Genomic DNA, 17,309 nt, shown 5'->3' on the forward strand with positions numbered 1-17,309 from the left:
GGTAGTTCATTTTTAAATAAGTGATAGTTATCATACATCGTTCTAAATTTTTGTCTTACATTGACCATCTCTACTTTCAGTTCTTTTCCACTGACAGAAGTTAAGCAAAAGATGATGTCAGTGTACTGTTTGGATATTTCTGATACAGACTTGTTTAAAATAAGTCTGATACAGACATATTTAAGTCTGTATCATGGAAAAGAATTCTAGTACATGTTCATCTTTAGAGCAGCAAACTCATCTGTGCTGAGGGAGAGAGTGCGAAGAAGATGGTTTGGAGTTGAAGATGGGAGCGTTGTACAGTAGAAAACTGATCTGAGTTCTGTTCCAGGACAGCTATAGAGCAGTAGCAGCAGCTGGGCTATTGGTGTTGAATGGTGTCCCAGGAAGTGATCACAGTGCATCATTCATGTGGTCTCTCTATGCTGACCCAACGAATTGTGGAAAGAATGGGGTATGTGAACTGAACCATATATTGTTAGCAATGTTACCCAGCACAGCTGTGACTCAATGCTTTCCCAAGCATCTTGAGATCCTGAAAGGCACCAGCAGAAAATGCTTGCAAAATAAATTTGTCAGTTGATAGGCCTGGTCTGACATATGCTATAAACATGAAACATTTCTTGCTATGGGGATTCTTTCTGAATTCTTCAGGCTAATGATAACACAACAGTGTCTTCACTGGAGACAAGACATGGTGTGAAGGAAATTTTTTTCCTTGAAGCGATTAGCTGCAGACTTCTCCAAGTGGTGCTCACTGAAGGGAATGGCAGCTTTTCATGTGCTGCAGAGATCTGCAGGGCTGCTGAGGTAGCTGTGTCTGAGACAACCACTGTGGATGACATACAGAATGGCTTTACAAAACAGCTGATCAGAAAGCAGTGGAGATTTTTAAATGAGGTGAAGTTCAGTCCTCACATCCTTTATTTTGCATTGAGACTTCCCTTCTCTTGCTGTGACCATTGCATGTCTGGGGTTTAGGCCATGTAGACTGTGGCTCTTCTTTTTCTTTTTTCACCAGCAAATTGTTCCAATGTTTTCAATTGTAATATCATGTGTTTTCTAACTGATTTCTTCTTTGAGAGAAGTTTTGGTGCTCTGAGATGGCAAGATGTTTTGTAGGCCCCCCAGAGAATATATTTGTGGACTTGCAGATCTAGGGAAGACTGTAGGAGAATGCAGAAAGGCATAGAAATGTGGGAAATCAGAAGTATCTTCTGACAAACTTTCATGTTTCGTCCCAGTACCCCTTGTGGGACAGGATCCTTGTGAGGGCTTTCATACTTGAGCACAGAAGGGCTGAGCCTGGTGTGTAGGTGCCGGTAGGCCTAGCTGTGCCAGGGCCTGTAGGTACTGACATTTAAACTCTGCCATGAAGAAAGAAATGCTCTTTGTAGGTTTTCTGCTGTCCTACAGCAGCAAATTGCAGCTTCTGTAACTTTTGTTTTTCTCCCTGGAATGAATTGTGTGCAGCAGCCAATGCTCTGTCATCAGGAGTACATGCTGATATCAACTTGATACCTTTCTCTCTTTCTCTCTGCTTTTTTCTTAGCATATGGAAACCATAGCTTTTAGCAGCTGCTGTGTCCATTTTGCCCATTCATCTTTAGTCTTCCTTGTATCTTCCTCCTCACCACACAGTGTGGACATGCTAGACTCTTCCAGAGCAAAGAGTCATAACAAAGAACTGTAGAAAATAGTATCTAGGTGCTTCCTTTTTTTTCTTTTTTTTTTTCTTTTTCTTTTCTATTGGGAGGTGTCTCCCCAGTCTCCTGGGAAGGCTGATGCCTCACTGACAGGATTTTCCCATGGAGGAGTGAGCAGAGGTGCAGCAGTCTCAGAGGAGTGAGCAGGCACTGAGGGGTACTGCGCTGCTTCTGATGTTTGAAGCAAGGCAGTGAGGCCTTAGTACCTGTAAAGTGCTGAATTGGGCTAAGCAGCATCTAATTCTCCTTTAATTTGTTCAGCAACAGACCACGGAGAGACAGGATTGTGTCTGTCAGGCATGTTCTGGGAGCATGCTGTGGTAGAAGCTGCGCTGTGTCACTGGCAATGAAGCCAGTCTTTCCCTGGGCTCTGAGAAGTCATGGGGTAGTAAAATGTATTCCTGCTGATCCTTTTCCTCAGCACAGAGACATGGGCAGTGATTGCTTTATGTCCCATGTCTGATCTAGTATTAGATATGGAGTTTAATGGCCCTGCCTGCAGCTGGGGGGTTGGAGCTTGATGATCCTTGAGGTCCCTTCCAACCCAAGAGATTCTATGATTCCCACTTGAATACCTGTAATTTCATATGCTGAGTTGCATCTGAGCCTATTCCCTTTTCTTCACTGATCATCCATCAGACCTTCCTGCTCAGCTGTGTAAAAACAGAAGTACATAAACACATCCTCAAAGATGTGCAACTAAATTTAATGGAAGAATAGTCCAGTAGGCGAACTGCTTTGTGCATCCTGGTATAAGATTCAGTTACTTGCTGTTTAGCAGAATTTTTAGTGTCCAGGCTTTAACCTTCTTAGCGCTGCCTAGTATTTGCTTCATGCATCTTGACATTTTTGTTTTGGGGTATTTGGGGGCCAGTGCTTCAGCTCAGATGTTTCAGTTGTTGCCTGAATGAGTGGGAAAAGGTGTGCAAGTGAGAGTTGCAGGTTTCTTTTGAAGGCATGTTTATTTGTGAATCATCAGGGAATTGGAACAGGGTCCTGATGCCAAAGTGGATGTTTTCTGAGATCTGAGTAGTGTGAATGGGGCAGGGGAGGAGAGCTGGTTTCTTTCCAGGAGCAGTGGGTAAGCACCCTTCAGGGGAGTTGAGCAGTCTCTTCTGGTGCTTCTGAATTCCTGCATAATGCTCAGCCACTAACTAAGTTCTCATCAACTCAAGTCAGTTGTTTGTTTTTTTGTTAGCCAAACTTAATGTTCTTGGGATCCAATTAAAAAAAAAAAAAAAAAACAGACTGCTTACAGTTGCAAGTTTTTGTTGTTGATGCAATAGCAGAGAAAATGCCAAGATACTGGGGGGAAAAAGGATGCGGGTAGTATTACAACTGGGAATATCCAAAATCAGTGGAAACTTTTGGCTTTACGTGTCCTGTGCTGTGTATGTGGGCTATGGTAATACTATTTTGCCTAAGGTGTTCTTATTGCAGCAGTGAGCTCCCTTGGAAAGGATAAGGGCACCATTAGTTTTGCATTCAGTGTAAGGGCATGAGGCAAATGGGAAACTGATCCATATGTGAGACAGCAAGCACTAGGTACTTACTCCTACCATCAATCAGGAAAGAAACCAGAAAATGCAACATAAACTTACACAGGTGACTGTACAGTGTAATGTTTTTCACCATTACATGTTTATAAAGTATGTGTGTGAAAGTATCTCTAAGATTAAAAACTTTCATGGGGAGGAGGGGAAAGAAAAATAAAGTATTAAAAGTTAGCTTGCAGTGCTTTTGTACCTCGACAGGCTTCAGCCCTGACCTTCCTACAGATTTGGGCAGAGAGAAGAAAATCGTAGCTGGGGGATAGTGGTCCTGCCTGCCTTGATGTCTTATAAGTTTGGCCTCAGCATGAAAGACAGAACAGCAAAAGATAATTTGCCTCCAATTGCTGCAGGAAACTAACTCATAATTGTAAAGCTCAGTGTGTCTAGGTTTCCAGCATAAAAGGAGAGGGAGAGGGGCCTCAGTACATCTACAGTGCAGTGGCAGTGGTTCCTGGGGCTACATCAGCTCCCCCTGCCTCTGATGGATGTGGGGATGCTTGCCGGTATGCATCTCCTTGGTGGCAGGAAGCGGATAGCTGAGCCGGATGATTTCCCATCACTGCATGTCAGGCCCCCTCCCTGGAGCAGGTCTGGTCGCTTCCTGGGCTCGAGAAGCGACCAGCTGTCATGACTTCTGCAAAAGATTACAACTCCCTGGCCTTTGGTCAAAACTCAGGCTCAAACAATAGCTGAACGTCTTTGGAAATTGTTGAAGCCAAGGGCAATGTGCATCAGCTCTTCTCACGGCACTCATTTTGTAACAAACTTTCTCCTTTTTTGTTACGTGTAAAGGGAGAAAAAGAAAATGGAAGTTTGTCTTTTTTGGTACACTAATACATGTATATTTTTTGGCTGATGATTCCGGATGTACTTGGCACATTGACCAAGGTGAAAGCAAAATCATCATATTTGGTTTCTGTGGAATTTTTTTTTTCTCCCCCCCCAAAAAAGCCTGTTGCCTGAAATCAGTCTTACTTGCAAATCATGTTTACCTTCCTTTTAGTGATAGTACTGAGTTAAGCAGAATTTTGGTCAAAATTTGGCATGGAATTTGAATTTACTCGCTGGTCTTTTCTGTTCTTCTCAGTATGCCTTCATTGTTTGGAACTGGAAGGGTGAAGATTGTTGTCTTCATTGAAATGAGTTTTTTATTCATTTGTCAGTGGAAAAAAGCTCAGACTTCTTACTTTATTGGTAATAAAAATGCAATTTTCCCTTGCTTCTGCTGTGTATGCAGTATATTTTTACAGTTCTGCCTCCATCCTGTTCTGAATACGCTAGGGAAATTGTGACGTACTTGCTCAGAAGCCTGTGGGACTTTCAAAACTGTTTTCTGTTTTGTTTTGTTTGGTTTGTGTGTTTCCTCTTTATAAATTTATGCTGAAGGTGGGTTGCAAAGCAAACTGTATCCAGAGCAATTGTAAAGTGAGAAATTTTCCTTTCTAGGCAAAACCCTTTCCTTCAATCAGTATGCTAGGCTTGTGGTCAGAGTTAATCCTTATGTCTTTGAGCTGCACGTCAGAAGTCTGCATGTGACAGCACTATGTCTTTTAGCACATTAAATGTTGTTTTCGAGACTGCCTGGATGTATATAATTTCTCATTTCTCACTGTTCCTTTTGCAATGCAGAACAGCCTTTTCTCTATTTCTGCTTATAAACCAGAACATGTCATTCATTTGTATTCTCTGTTCCAGTTATGCAGGCAAGTATCTATCCTTTAGTTTGCATCCAAGTTGTTTGCTTCCTGGAATGTATTCTTTTTCTCTTCTCCTGAGGGTTTGTAGCTGCATTTCCTATATAAGCATAAGAGTGGAACATGGATCAGAAGGCTCTTTAATCCAGAAAAGCTGTCTTCTTTCTTCTAGTCTAAGTAGAATCTTAATGAAAGGTCTCAAGCGAAATGACTGAACAAACAGACTTATAATTGTCATTGCTTTTGGGCCACCCTTGAACAACATTAAAATCATTTTCTACTTTGGTCTTTCATTTAGTGTCTTCTTTACCCTCTGGCTACCTTTCTTACCCCCTCTTCCCTGCAAAGCAGGGTTGAATTGTGTGCTAATATTCTGTGTGAGTTTCCGAGTCACAGAAGTGTGTATGTTTGCTGAAAGAATATATTTTTAAATTTTAAATCCCTGGCTTGGCATTGCCAGTTACCATATGGAACGAGTTCTAATAACCAGCCAAGATATAAATAAATTCAGCAAGAACATTAAGAGCAAAAAAGCCAAAGAAGTCCCTGATCTTCCAAACAGGCTGTCAGGCTTCAGTTTCATTCCAGTTGGGAAGAGAAAAGTATCTAGGAAGAACAAATGCGTGCAATTAAAATGGCAGCTTTCAGAGTTATATATGTGAGACAGACTCTGTCGGAAGATGTTTCCCCCCACCAAGTCTTCGAAATTGTATCTTGTGATCTCTCATCCTGACTGTCCTGCTGTTCGTAGCACTACTGTGCAAAAGTTGAAATTTCAGCCTTATTGTTGGCTGGTATTGTTGCATTTTCTGTGCACTGGCCTGTGGTTTCTCATTTCATGCACCTCTAACAAACTGCATTGGCTCCAGAAAGGTACATCACATCATACCTAAGCATGCATGCATGCCATACCAAATTTTTACTGATGCCCAAATCTTTGGGAACTTCGGGTTTATATAGTGTTACATGCAAGTGTTGCAGTCTAGTGATCAACCTGTGTTATCTTTGTGTAATATGCAAAGATTTTGCTTGGAGAGAGCAGAATTAAATCTGCTGAGCCATCTCTGATTTAAAAACAAAACTCTTCAGAGTTCTCCTATGTCTTGTTCCAATTCTAGCTCTTCTTTGAAGTTGTTTGTTGGCTTGCTCTATCTGTACTGCAACAGCAACGTGGCGATTGACTTTTCTTGAGCTGAAAGCAAGGATTATCCTGAATCTTCAGAGAATCTGTATTTGCAAGATTCCATGGCAGAGTTATACTGCCCTAAAAAAAAACCAACAAAACCCTCAGTAATCAACTTTGTGATGAATAGTTGTAGATAAGTGGCAGGGTCAGGATTACCTGCTCTCTAGTGAAGCTGCTGCCAGCGATTCTGTGGAAGTGATGAATGCTGCCAAAAACCAGCATATGAATGAACAGCTCAGAGGCCCAGCAAATCCATAGAGTTCACAGCAAAGTATCACTTTCTCTCCAGATGGTAGTAAGTTCCAAGGAGCTGGTTCTCTTTTCCACACACTGTGACACATGCCCTGAGGTTGTCAGGACTCTAATGCTTCCAACAGGGTTTTTGTTAGACTAAGTGTATGTAATTTTCATCATTTTGGGGAAGAAATACTTGTTTTGCTGGAAAGAAACCTGGCTGAAAGCAGGGCTTTGTGTTGGCTTTGTTTCTTCTTTTTTATTTTTATTTTTTCTTTTTTCCCCTACAAGGCTAATACAAAGCTACTGCTGCTGCATCTTCCTTTGAATGGCCTCAGCACAACACCCTTAGAAACAGGAATGACTCATCTTGATGGGGGTCTTCCTGTTGGGATACTGGAAATAAACAGTTTCTGCAGGGGACTTAAAGTACAGTTATTCGGATGATGGAACTTGAGGCTTTGCTGGGTGAGGAGAGGCTGCAATCAGAAAACTGTCAGATGCAGCAGAGAAGCCCTGGGGGAAGAGACGAGCAGGGTAATAAGATATGTCCAGAATGTTTTTCTGTTAGCTTAAAATATCGTGGAAATAGAATATTGGCTATCAGTTAAATCATGCAGAGACTTGGAAAAAGACTTGGAGACATGTACAGGCATTATGCAGGTTTGCTACAGCAAACACGCAAAATACTGCAGCTTAGTAAAGGACCCTGACTGCTGACAGCAGTAAGCATCCTGCATATTTCCCTCTACCATGGGCTTCATGTGTTCGTTAGAGCAAAATAAATAGCAGGAATACTGAGCAGCTAGTCTTGGATTAAAAGCTCACCTCCTCCCTTCCTTTTCCCTTGCCTGTTGAGATGAAAGTGAATCCTTAGGAATGTCCTTATGGGAAATAAGTTCATATGCACTGGATAACATGTGTCAGATCTGTGCACATACAGAAATCATTCATTCATTTTTTTTAGCGTAACATTTATAACCTCTGCTCATATGTACTGCTGAAAATCCAGCAGCAGCGCTAGACAAATGGCTGATAGACTTCTTTTTGCACATAGAAATTTTGCCTTGATTGTTTTTTGTTCTTTAAACTCAGCTATTGCTATTACAGGGAAACTGAAAAATTGCAAATTTTTCTGATGACTATCAGAGTTCGTCATGAGTAGCTCTCCTCTGCTTGATGCCTCATTCTGCTACTATACCCTTTCAATTTTTGCAGCATCTTCTGTTTCCCACTTGTCTGCCCATCCCCTCTGTGGGCTCTGAGCTTCAGAAATATGCCCTAGAAGGGAGAAAAGCATGTAAGACATGCAGTAGGCCATTCTGCATCATAAGAACAAGCTCTCAAATTCAATCTTGTGGGGAAGATTTTCACAAAAGAGGCAAATATTTGGCTGTTCTTCGTAAGATGGAAGCATAAAATTCTGGAATGCCTTCTTGCCTTCTGGCACCTGGCTGCTGGATGTTGAACCATAAAAGAAGTTCCCTGATTCAAGCCCGGGGAAGAAGTTTTCCACGTACATTGTAAAACCATGCTCATAAGTCATTGTGCTAGGCCTGCTGAGTGCATGCAATAACTGGAAGATTGTTGGAATACACTTGAGCACTCAAATCTATCTATCTATCTATCTGACTTTTAACACAATATTCTGCTACTACTGGTTTACTCCTTCCATACCAAAGTGTTGGAAGAAATTTGTGGCAGATGTATTTCATGGGGGATGCTGCTGTTGCTCAGCAGGATGACTGTTGAGCTGCACTTCCATCTTGCTGCTAGGGAACAGTTTGAGCAATTGACCATTATCAAGGGAGGGGAAAGCCTGGGTATGAAGACAAAAGGCTTCAGCTTCATAATTTACAAATCCAGTGTACAAAGGAGTGCCAATTTTGGAGCAGGCTTGTGCTGGGATGCTAGGACCTTGTGCCTCTAGGGGAAAGAGGAGTTCTGTGATGCAGTAAAACCCACAGAAATTGAGCTGCATTCCCAGTGGGCTGTAATCCACATTGCAAGTGTTGTGATGCTGTTAATATATGCACAATATAATGAATATTATTACTATAGTTAATCGTTTTCATTATAGTTAATGTACGTACACGTAAAAGCCTATTGAAAAATAAGAGTTAAGTAGAGTAATGAAAAGAACAGGTATTACGCAGTCATTGTATCTCAACAAAGCCCAGTGTTGTGGAATTTTACCCATCCCACAACAAAATATTCATAGTGTCAGTGCAGTTGTATGGTTGTTGCGTTAAATATTACTCTATGCTTATAAGCTAATCACAGAATTACTGAGTAAGTACAGACATCACTCAGAAAAAAAAGTGTTAGAACTTGACAAGGAAAAATATAAGTGGTGCTTTGTAGTCTCCCCGTAGCTCCTTTAGATCAGATTTCACTTTTTAACTCCTGGAGATGTATGAAGATAAGTGTGTTGCTCAAAGGTCTGCATGATTTGTCTAAAAATGGAATTATTGCTCTTTTCTCTGTTAAGTGGTCCCATATCACACTATTATCAAGTAATAGTGCAGTCTGTAGCATTAATATATTAAGGTTGGATTCTTAAAATGTAGCATTATTTATGGAGTCTTGTTCCATAACTACTTGGCATAGGTGCTTCTATTTGAAATCTACCGAACCATAATTTATATTTGGGGCATTCAGCATTATCTTGAGTGTGGAATTCGAATTTACATTTATCAGAATTCTGAGGAGAAAACCTGTGTAGCAGAGTTGCTTCACATCTTCTATTGATTGTGTGGATGATTTTTTTTTTCATGGAGAAATTTTTGAGAGCTTGTATAACACAAGCTTCCTTTCTCTCTGGCATAATTAATTTTATGGCAAGATGTGAAAGATGCATTTCATTTAGCATACTCACAAATACCTCCCTTTTAAGCTTAAGCTTACTAACCTATCCCATCACTGAAACTCAAAAAACACCTCCTTAGAAAGAGCAACAACAAAAACAACAACAAAAAACTTCAGATTAAATAGCTCGAAAATAAAGGAAAATTTGACCAATAATGTTCCAGTCTAGTTCAAAGGCAAAGCTTTAGTTAAGACTCCTTTAGAAAATTACTGAGAGATTTTTTTTTTTTAGGACACAATTCAAAGCAAAGCAAATCAGACTTCTTCAAAGAGGGAGAGAGAGAATTCATGGTGAGGTACAGGATAAAATATTATTTTTCTCAGGTGTGGAGGCTGCATGGGTCATTAAAACAAAAGATTGCACGTAGAAGAAGAATGAATTTCAGTAACCAAAAGAAGCTCAACAGTGGCGTTGTGTCTCTGAGTCTCTTCCAACTCTTTCATCTTAGTTTAAAATAAGTAGCACACTGGATAATTGGCTTTGGCAAGTGAATGACATTTCTCTGTTTACATCTTCCTGATTCTTTCATCATCCCAAGAGAGGGTTAAAATAACTTTTTTTAAAAAAAATTAAAAAAGATAAAATATTTATATTCCCTATCTAAAAGAAAGAAAAAAAGACAAATAATAATAATTTCCTCTACTTTTATTGATGTCACGGGATGTGATTTGAGATCTCTTAAAGTAAATCTTGAAACATCTTACTTCTGAGCAGTGTGGTCGCTACCTGCTTAATTCCTCAGTTCTCATAAATAATTGAAATGAAGGTGCATGTATCCTTTGGGGTCTCAGGCTGTGAGTTCCAGTTGCATTTTATCTGAATGACACTGCTGACTGTAAATAGAAGTGTAGAATCACAGAATCGCTCAGGTTGGAAAAGACCTTAAAGATCATGGAGTCCAAACACACCCTAACCGTATTACCCTAACTCTAACAACCCTCTAAATCATGTCCCTGAGCACCACATCCAAACGGTTTTTAAACACATCCAGAAATGGTGACTCAACCACCTCCCTTGGGAGCCTATTCCAGTGTTTAACAACCCTTTCTGTAAAGAAGTTTTTCCTGATATCTAACCTAGTAGTGTTTTGTTGACTGGATTTGTGTGTACTTGAGGCCTTAAGTTGTACTTATATTTTTTTCCAAATCCTAGTGACTACTTGTACTATAATCATGAATGTCAACAAGGAAACGAAGTTCAACTGTGATAATAGTTACTGAGTTCACCCAGTATCTAGTTTCTTAGCAGCAGGTTAGGTGTAGTAGGTGTGGCGAGGAGATGGTGTGTGACGGGGTCAGGTTCCCTATGCTCAGGGCTTGCCAGGTGCTGTCCCATAATAGGACAGCGTGTATGCAAGGGGTGTAGACAAAGCGGGACGAGAATATTTAAGTGCCTGCTACATTTTAATAAACGCCATTTTGCTTCACCTATACTTGGGGTCTGTGTGAGCATTTGGCCCCGACCTGGTTAGGGGTCGGTTTCGCTGGCAAAGCAGCATCTTATGGGGTGGAAAACGAATGATGCAGAGAGAGAGAGACTGTTACTGCTTGCTAAGATGAAATGACAACCAGGAAAATCTCTCAACCCAGGAGGAATCAATAGGAATAGTAATGAGGAATGACTGATTGTACTACTGTTCCTATTGAAATAGACTACAAAACTCCTGATCTCTCTCTGATAGAGAAGAAATAGGCTTTTTGGTTGATATAACTGGGACATGTAACAATCTGAGTCATGACATCTGTTGCACAAGTGTTGCCACAACAGGAAATAGTAAGTTACTATGTATGCCTTGACCCTTATATACCCAAAGAAAAAAAAGAATTTACATCAAGATGTTTAAGACTCTTGTGATAACAACTACAGGAATCCAACCCCATTTCCCCTTCCCCCCCAAAACTCAAACAGCTTTCATACTGTATCAGCAGCCTGAGTACAGTACCCCCAATTGGCATTAGCGTTGTCATGCAAACGCTGAAGTACTTACACGCCTTTTTCCATTTTACTCAGATTTTTCAGTACTATCTCTAAGCTATAAGGAGAGAAGGGGAGAAACTATTAAAATGTTGAAAGGTCTGCTGGTTTTAAACATGAAGGGAAGTTATTTGCAAGAAATATCACTTTCCACTGCAGACTTTTAAAATAAATTCATCTGAAGTTCTAAGTAAAGCAGTACCAATATTCTCATAAAATATTCAGAAATTTTCATTTTGAGTCGAAGAGGTTGGCAAAATCTTTTTTTTCTGTCCTCCCTCAATTTCTCAGTGTTTTCATACCTTGCCTGATGGAAGAAGAAAGAGGAAAACAGTAGGACTTCTGAACATTTTGTCTTGGTTTTTCAAGAGTTTGTGCGTGGGGCTCCAAGCATGAGAAGGATGTGAAGCTGTTGGAGCAGGTCCAGAGAAAACAAGAGGCTGGAGTATCTCTCTTATGAAGGAAAATTGAGGGAGCTGTGCTTGTTAAGCTTGAAGAAGAGAAGGCTCTGGAGAGACCTTGTTGCAGCCTTCCAGTACTTGAAAGGAGCATATGAACAGGAGGGAGATGATATTTTACTCGGCCTGATAGTGATAGGACAAGGGGGAATGGAGATCTAGGTTAAATGTTAGAGGGCAGTTCTCTGCTCAGAAGGTGATGAGGCCCTGGCACAGACTGCTCAGAGAAGCTGTGGATACCCCATCCCTGGAGGTTAGATCCCCTGGTCCTGGGCTGCCTGATCCAGTGGCTGGTAACCCTGCTTGTGGCAGGGAACTAAATTAAGGTTCTGTCCAACCTAAGCCATTCTTTGATCACTCCTCAGGGTGGGTGGGATTCATTTCGACAAACTTTACTACAGCCTGGAGGTGTCTACCTCTCAGCTATTCTAGGTTCCATGTTTCATCAGTTGAGAAAAGTAGACTCTTTTAAGGCATGACTCATACTCTATTTCAGACACCTACTCCTGGAGAAGATGTCCATATAGGAGGCAAGGGTGTCTGGCTCAGATGTATACATCTACGCTTGGCCAGATGAATCTTACTCAGTATGTCTGTGTTGCAAACTGCCAAGTAACAGGATAAATTTAGCAGCAAAGAGCTCTATGCTGCCACAGCAGAGTTTTCAAAAGCTAAATCAGGTATTTTTATCTCTACTGTGTTATTTACCATTTGATGGTGTCCACCTGACTTATCAGAGTGCCTTATAGAATTCATAATTCAGGTGTCTTGTTTTCCATGACTGCCATCTTTAATTGCTGCCATGGTGTGGCTGGGAAAGTCTGGAAAATACTTAATTTGCAATAGGAGGCTAAGGAAGCCAACGTGTTTCTGTACATCTACGACGTACATAGATCTGATAGGAGTTACAGGATGATATTACTTATGTAGTGGTCAAACTATTAGTCCAGTTGTGGTGCTAATATTTTAAATGCTTCTGAAATTATTCCAAAAGATGCTGCCTATCCAGGAAGGTGAAGAAGCTCAATGTTTTCATTTTGACAAAGAGAAGGTTAGAGCATTCCTTTATCATGGTGTAAGAGCTGCTGCAAAGAGACGTTTCTGATACAGGATGACAGTTCAATGTAGTGAATGAAAGCATGATGACATTCGATCTTTAAGTAAAACCAGATTAACTCAGGCTACAAAACGGAACATATTTTTAACAGAAAGGCTAAATAACTGCTGGAATAAGTTTATCTAGGAGTTTAAAAGAATTTCAAGAAGAATCTATTAAGTCTAAATATGATACACCAAAATGAACTCTTACTGCTTTAATGGGGGAATTAAACAATGAAGTGCTATGGCCTGTGAAGTGAGACTAGGCTCTGAAGATATCCCTTCTGGCCTAAATATCTGTTTAATGGGCCAAACTCAGAACCAGCTCCAAACGTCTCATAGTTCTGGGAAATGTATGTTTCAGATAGAGTTGTGCAGCCTTTCTCATTTCCAGTGCAATCACTATCAATCAATCATCTGGTTCTATCTTCCTCACACTGTGATCTTTTAATAGGTTTTTTGATCTGAGCATATGCTCACTGAACTAGCTTTCCTTGAACTGGACTTGTTATATAGAAATATAGATAAGAGAGCTGTGGAAGCAGAGTGAACTGGAGCTGAAAGTCATGACTGTGAGGTATGTGAGGCTCTATGTCCTGGATATAGACTTGAGATGTTTTAATACTGATTCTCTCCTAGACTTTTTTCCGCCACTGTTATGTACCAGAATAACTTTGATATGCCAAATATAAGCCTCCCATTTAATTTTGGCAGAAGGTGAATACTGCTTTTACGCTTCAGGCAGCAGATGCAGGTATCCATGTTAGGAATGTATTCTATCTTGGCTTCTTTTAGTTGAGGAAAAAATTGAAATTCATGCTTTGCACCACTCTGAAGGATGCTATGGTGATGGCTAAAATTATGGGATATGAGGATTTGCCAAAATTTTATTAAATGATAGGTGCATCTATTTATCTATCTTCCCCTCAGCCTTCCTTTCTAAAACCTACCTCTATACCTTCAGTGCCAATGTTAATGTGAATTTGTCTCCTTCCCTCTTTTTCTTCCTCAGATTTCATCGAGACTGTGAAAGATATTGGGCATGCCTGAATTTCTCATCCTATGAGATAAATATGATTCTCATTTTTGAATATTTTTAGCATACACTGAATTACAGTGTTTCTGTTAAAAAGCGTAGTCTTAAAACTGCGTACGGTCCTCATGGTTTTGTTTTGTAGATGTTCTCTTTGCCCTGGACAAAGCATGAAGGGCACATATTTGGGATGAGTTCGGAAAGATACCTTTAATATGTTCCTCTGTCTTTACTGAGATGCTAAAAAGGGGAATATATCTTGGAAGATGTATTGCAGCCAGAGTACACAGCCCCTAGAGAAATGTGGCAGCACTGATCATATGAACTAGTTTCTGAAACTGAAATTTGTTTTGGAGTGGAAGCATCTTTTGGTTTTTGCATGATTGGATTTTCTACTTTGTAATTAAATAAAAGCATTTTTGCAGAAAGAAAAAACAGTTTAAAGAAAATTTATAGAGGATAAAAAAGCCCTGTTGTAGTTAAATTTAAATTTTTTTTTCACTGATCTCATTCATTTCTCTTTGACAGAATGGAAATATCAGTCATATACTACAGCAGCAGTTCTCTCATCTGCATGACTGAGAGGTTTTGAAAAACATGTTGTCTAGAAGGCAGCCCTTTTGCATGAAGGCTGCAGATGACACTGCATCTAGCAGCTGCAGCCTCTGGTCTGTGGGAAGGACTTCTGCTGTGCCAGAGGAAAAGTACTGCCCTTCCTCTCCCCTTGCAAGCCCCTGCATTCTGTTCATCCCTGTTTGTCTCCCTCTGGTCCGGTCTATCAGCCCTCCTGGCTGCCTGAGGGTGAGCCAAGGTTCCAGTTCACTTCATGCCTGCTTCTGTTCAACAGAGAGGAGGTGGATGAATTCTTAAGTCCCTTTCCTATGCTTTCTTTTCCTAGGGGTCCTCTTTTTCCTTGCCAAAATGCCTTTTGATCTACCTCTTGCAGCCAAAACATTCATGAAATGTGCATGGCCCCTTGCAGTGCACTTACTCCTTGCTGTCAGCTTTGAAAAAGACGGCAATGCTGATAACTAAAATCTGTTGTGATGTTGCTGAACAACACTAGAGTCTGGGCACTGGAGTGGTTTTCTGGTGGAGTAGGGCTTACCCTGCTATATTCCATGAGGTGGAATATTGACAAATCACAAGAAATAATGATGTACAGCTGAGAATAAAATTAGATGTGATTGTGCTCTTTTTATAGCTTTATATAGGAATACCAAAGGGGATGTGCAAGTAAGAGGATAGAGTTAAGGCTTTTACTGTAATAAAAGTTCATAGAGTCTGAAGTTTTCAACTCTTGAATTAAACATATACTGTACGTTTTACTGCACTAAAATAAGCGTTATGGCTATACATCAGATTTGGAGGGTGATATGAATTGCACCATTAAATAGCATCTTTGCATTTAGATTTGTAACTGCTATTCTGTCGAAACATAACTGCAATTTTACTCCCTCTTGCTTTACAGAACCAGTTCAAAATTAGGAGAGGAACTTAACTTGTATGTTCAGCTTGCATATTATCAGCACACACTGTTAGTAGCTTGGGAGTCATCTGTCCTAAGTTTGGTGTTTAAGCCTGAGACAATCCCCTAAGCTCCCTTTGTAGTCAATAGAGTGAATAGACAACTCCAGGAGGTGATGCCTCTCATAACAAGTTAGCTCAGATAAGGGAGATAAATTGCTCTTTACAGGTATTTTTTTCAACTGTCAGCTAGAATAAAGGACTAGGCTAGGATTAAATCTTTATTTGTTTTTGTTAGACACCTCAAGTTAGGAGGATAAACCTATATTTTGTGGTAGATCAATGGAAGAGCTTTCAGGTTATGTTAATTTTTATGAGATAAGGTTAATTTGTTATCATTTCAATTCTTTGTAATAATATTATTGTTCTGCAAAAGCAAAGATCAGGGAAGGTGAAGAAAAAGAGCAAAACCTTGAAATGACCTAGTGTAAGGTTTCCCAGTGCTTGTTCAGATATCTCTTTCAGTAGCAATAACAGCCCTTTGCATATAGGAAAAAGTCAGGTAATGGGTCACCAAGGTAGTTGGGGCCTAAAGCAGCTGGACTACGAGTGCTAACAGACCTATGGGTTTCCTGGTCAGCAATATAGAGGTCTTCAGTGGAAAAGATGAAAGGCAGTGGTAACAGCTGATGTCTACTTATAGAATGCTATAAGGATAACAGGAGCAAACAATATGGTAAGGGAAAATGGTCACAGCCTGAGGCTTGGAAAGCTCAAGGTGGATGTTGGGAGGAGATGCATCACTGATGAGTGGTGTGGCACCACCATCATCCCAGAGAGATGGTGCAATCTCTGCCCTCTGGACTGTTCAAGTCAAAGCCATGTCAGAGCTGCTCTGGTGGCTTTTTTTTTTTTACTCTAACCTGGAAACCAATCTTTTCCTGTGTAGTTCTACCCCTCAAAATCTGCAGTCTAACCCTGGGCTCCCATTCTCAGCCCTGCTGTATTTCTGACTTGGTGCAGAAGGTCCTTCTGAAGCATTGGTGCAATATGGTAGTTCACTGCTACTGTTCCTTCATCATAGTCAACTTTCAAATTGCTCTTTATATCACTATATCACTCCTTGTATGGCACAGCCCTGTGACACCTGGTTTCAAATTCCTACTGAGTATCAATCAAAGACCTGAAATTAGATTTCTTGTATGTAATGAGAATGTGTTTTAATGATTAATCTTTTGTCCTTTTATGGGGAAAATCAGAAATGAACAGTCCTTGAGGACCTTCTGCAAGTTGTAGCTTTCCCCAGCTGGGAATGTGGGGATGGAAATGGGGGATGGAAAAATTGTTAGCTTTAGATGTGAGCTGGGATTGCATAATCTTAATTTCCTGTTAGTAAAGGTACCTCTTTTAAAAGTAAGCTACCTTGTAAGTCTGGTCATTGTGAAATGATAGCAACTCATAAGGATTTGAGGAAAAAATTAATGAAAGGTGAGAAATGTGGTTTGGAAAAGCACTATTTTACTATTGCTGTTCAGCATGAAAAAGCACTTTAAAATCCTTCATAACTTCCATTAAATCATCTTGAAATGTTCTTCTATGTCATTAATCCCAACCTATTTTAGAAAATACAAACAGATGCTACTTCTTTTGAATGTTATCACTTTAATCCCTCTTCACATTGAATTCACTCAAGGAAATGATGTTTCCCATTGAAAGATGGGAAGATAAGTCCATCTCTTTGATATTAGAATGAAGTTATTTATTAATTTTGTTGCATTAGTCATATCATTTCTCTTGACTTGCAGGCTAACCACTGCATGATGTATATTTTTCAATACCAATTTATCACGTTTAAGGCTTGGATAAATTTGTGGAAAGAACTTGTGACTCTTCAGTGGTCCATCAACCTTATACACTATTCTTTACTCTCAGAAAAGTTATATTTTGCCAATTTTAAACTGCATTTTTATTTTATTGATCTCACCAGTGACTATATTATTTGCAGATTGCTACCATTGCATTGTGATACTGCAAGTT

The 17,309-nt window shown here is 40.1% G+C and overlaps 1 protein-coding gene across 1 annotated transcript in view; it reads left to right on the forward strand.

Moving 5' to 3' along the window:
- The window catches only part of LOC116232714 (uncharacterized), a 252,195-nt gene that overhangs the window by 22,858 nt on the left and 212,028 nt on the right, over window positions 1-17,309 (forward strand). The gene's annotated exons all lie outside the window — the stretch shown is intronic.

This window comes from Phasianus colchicus, chromosome 1 (genome assembly GCF_987193195.1).
Source record: "Phasianus colchicus chromosome 1, bPhaCol1.hap1.1, whole genome shotgun sequence".
Lineage (NCBI taxonomy): Eukaryota > Metazoa > Chordata > Aves > Galliformes > Phasianidae > Phasianus > Phasianus colchicus.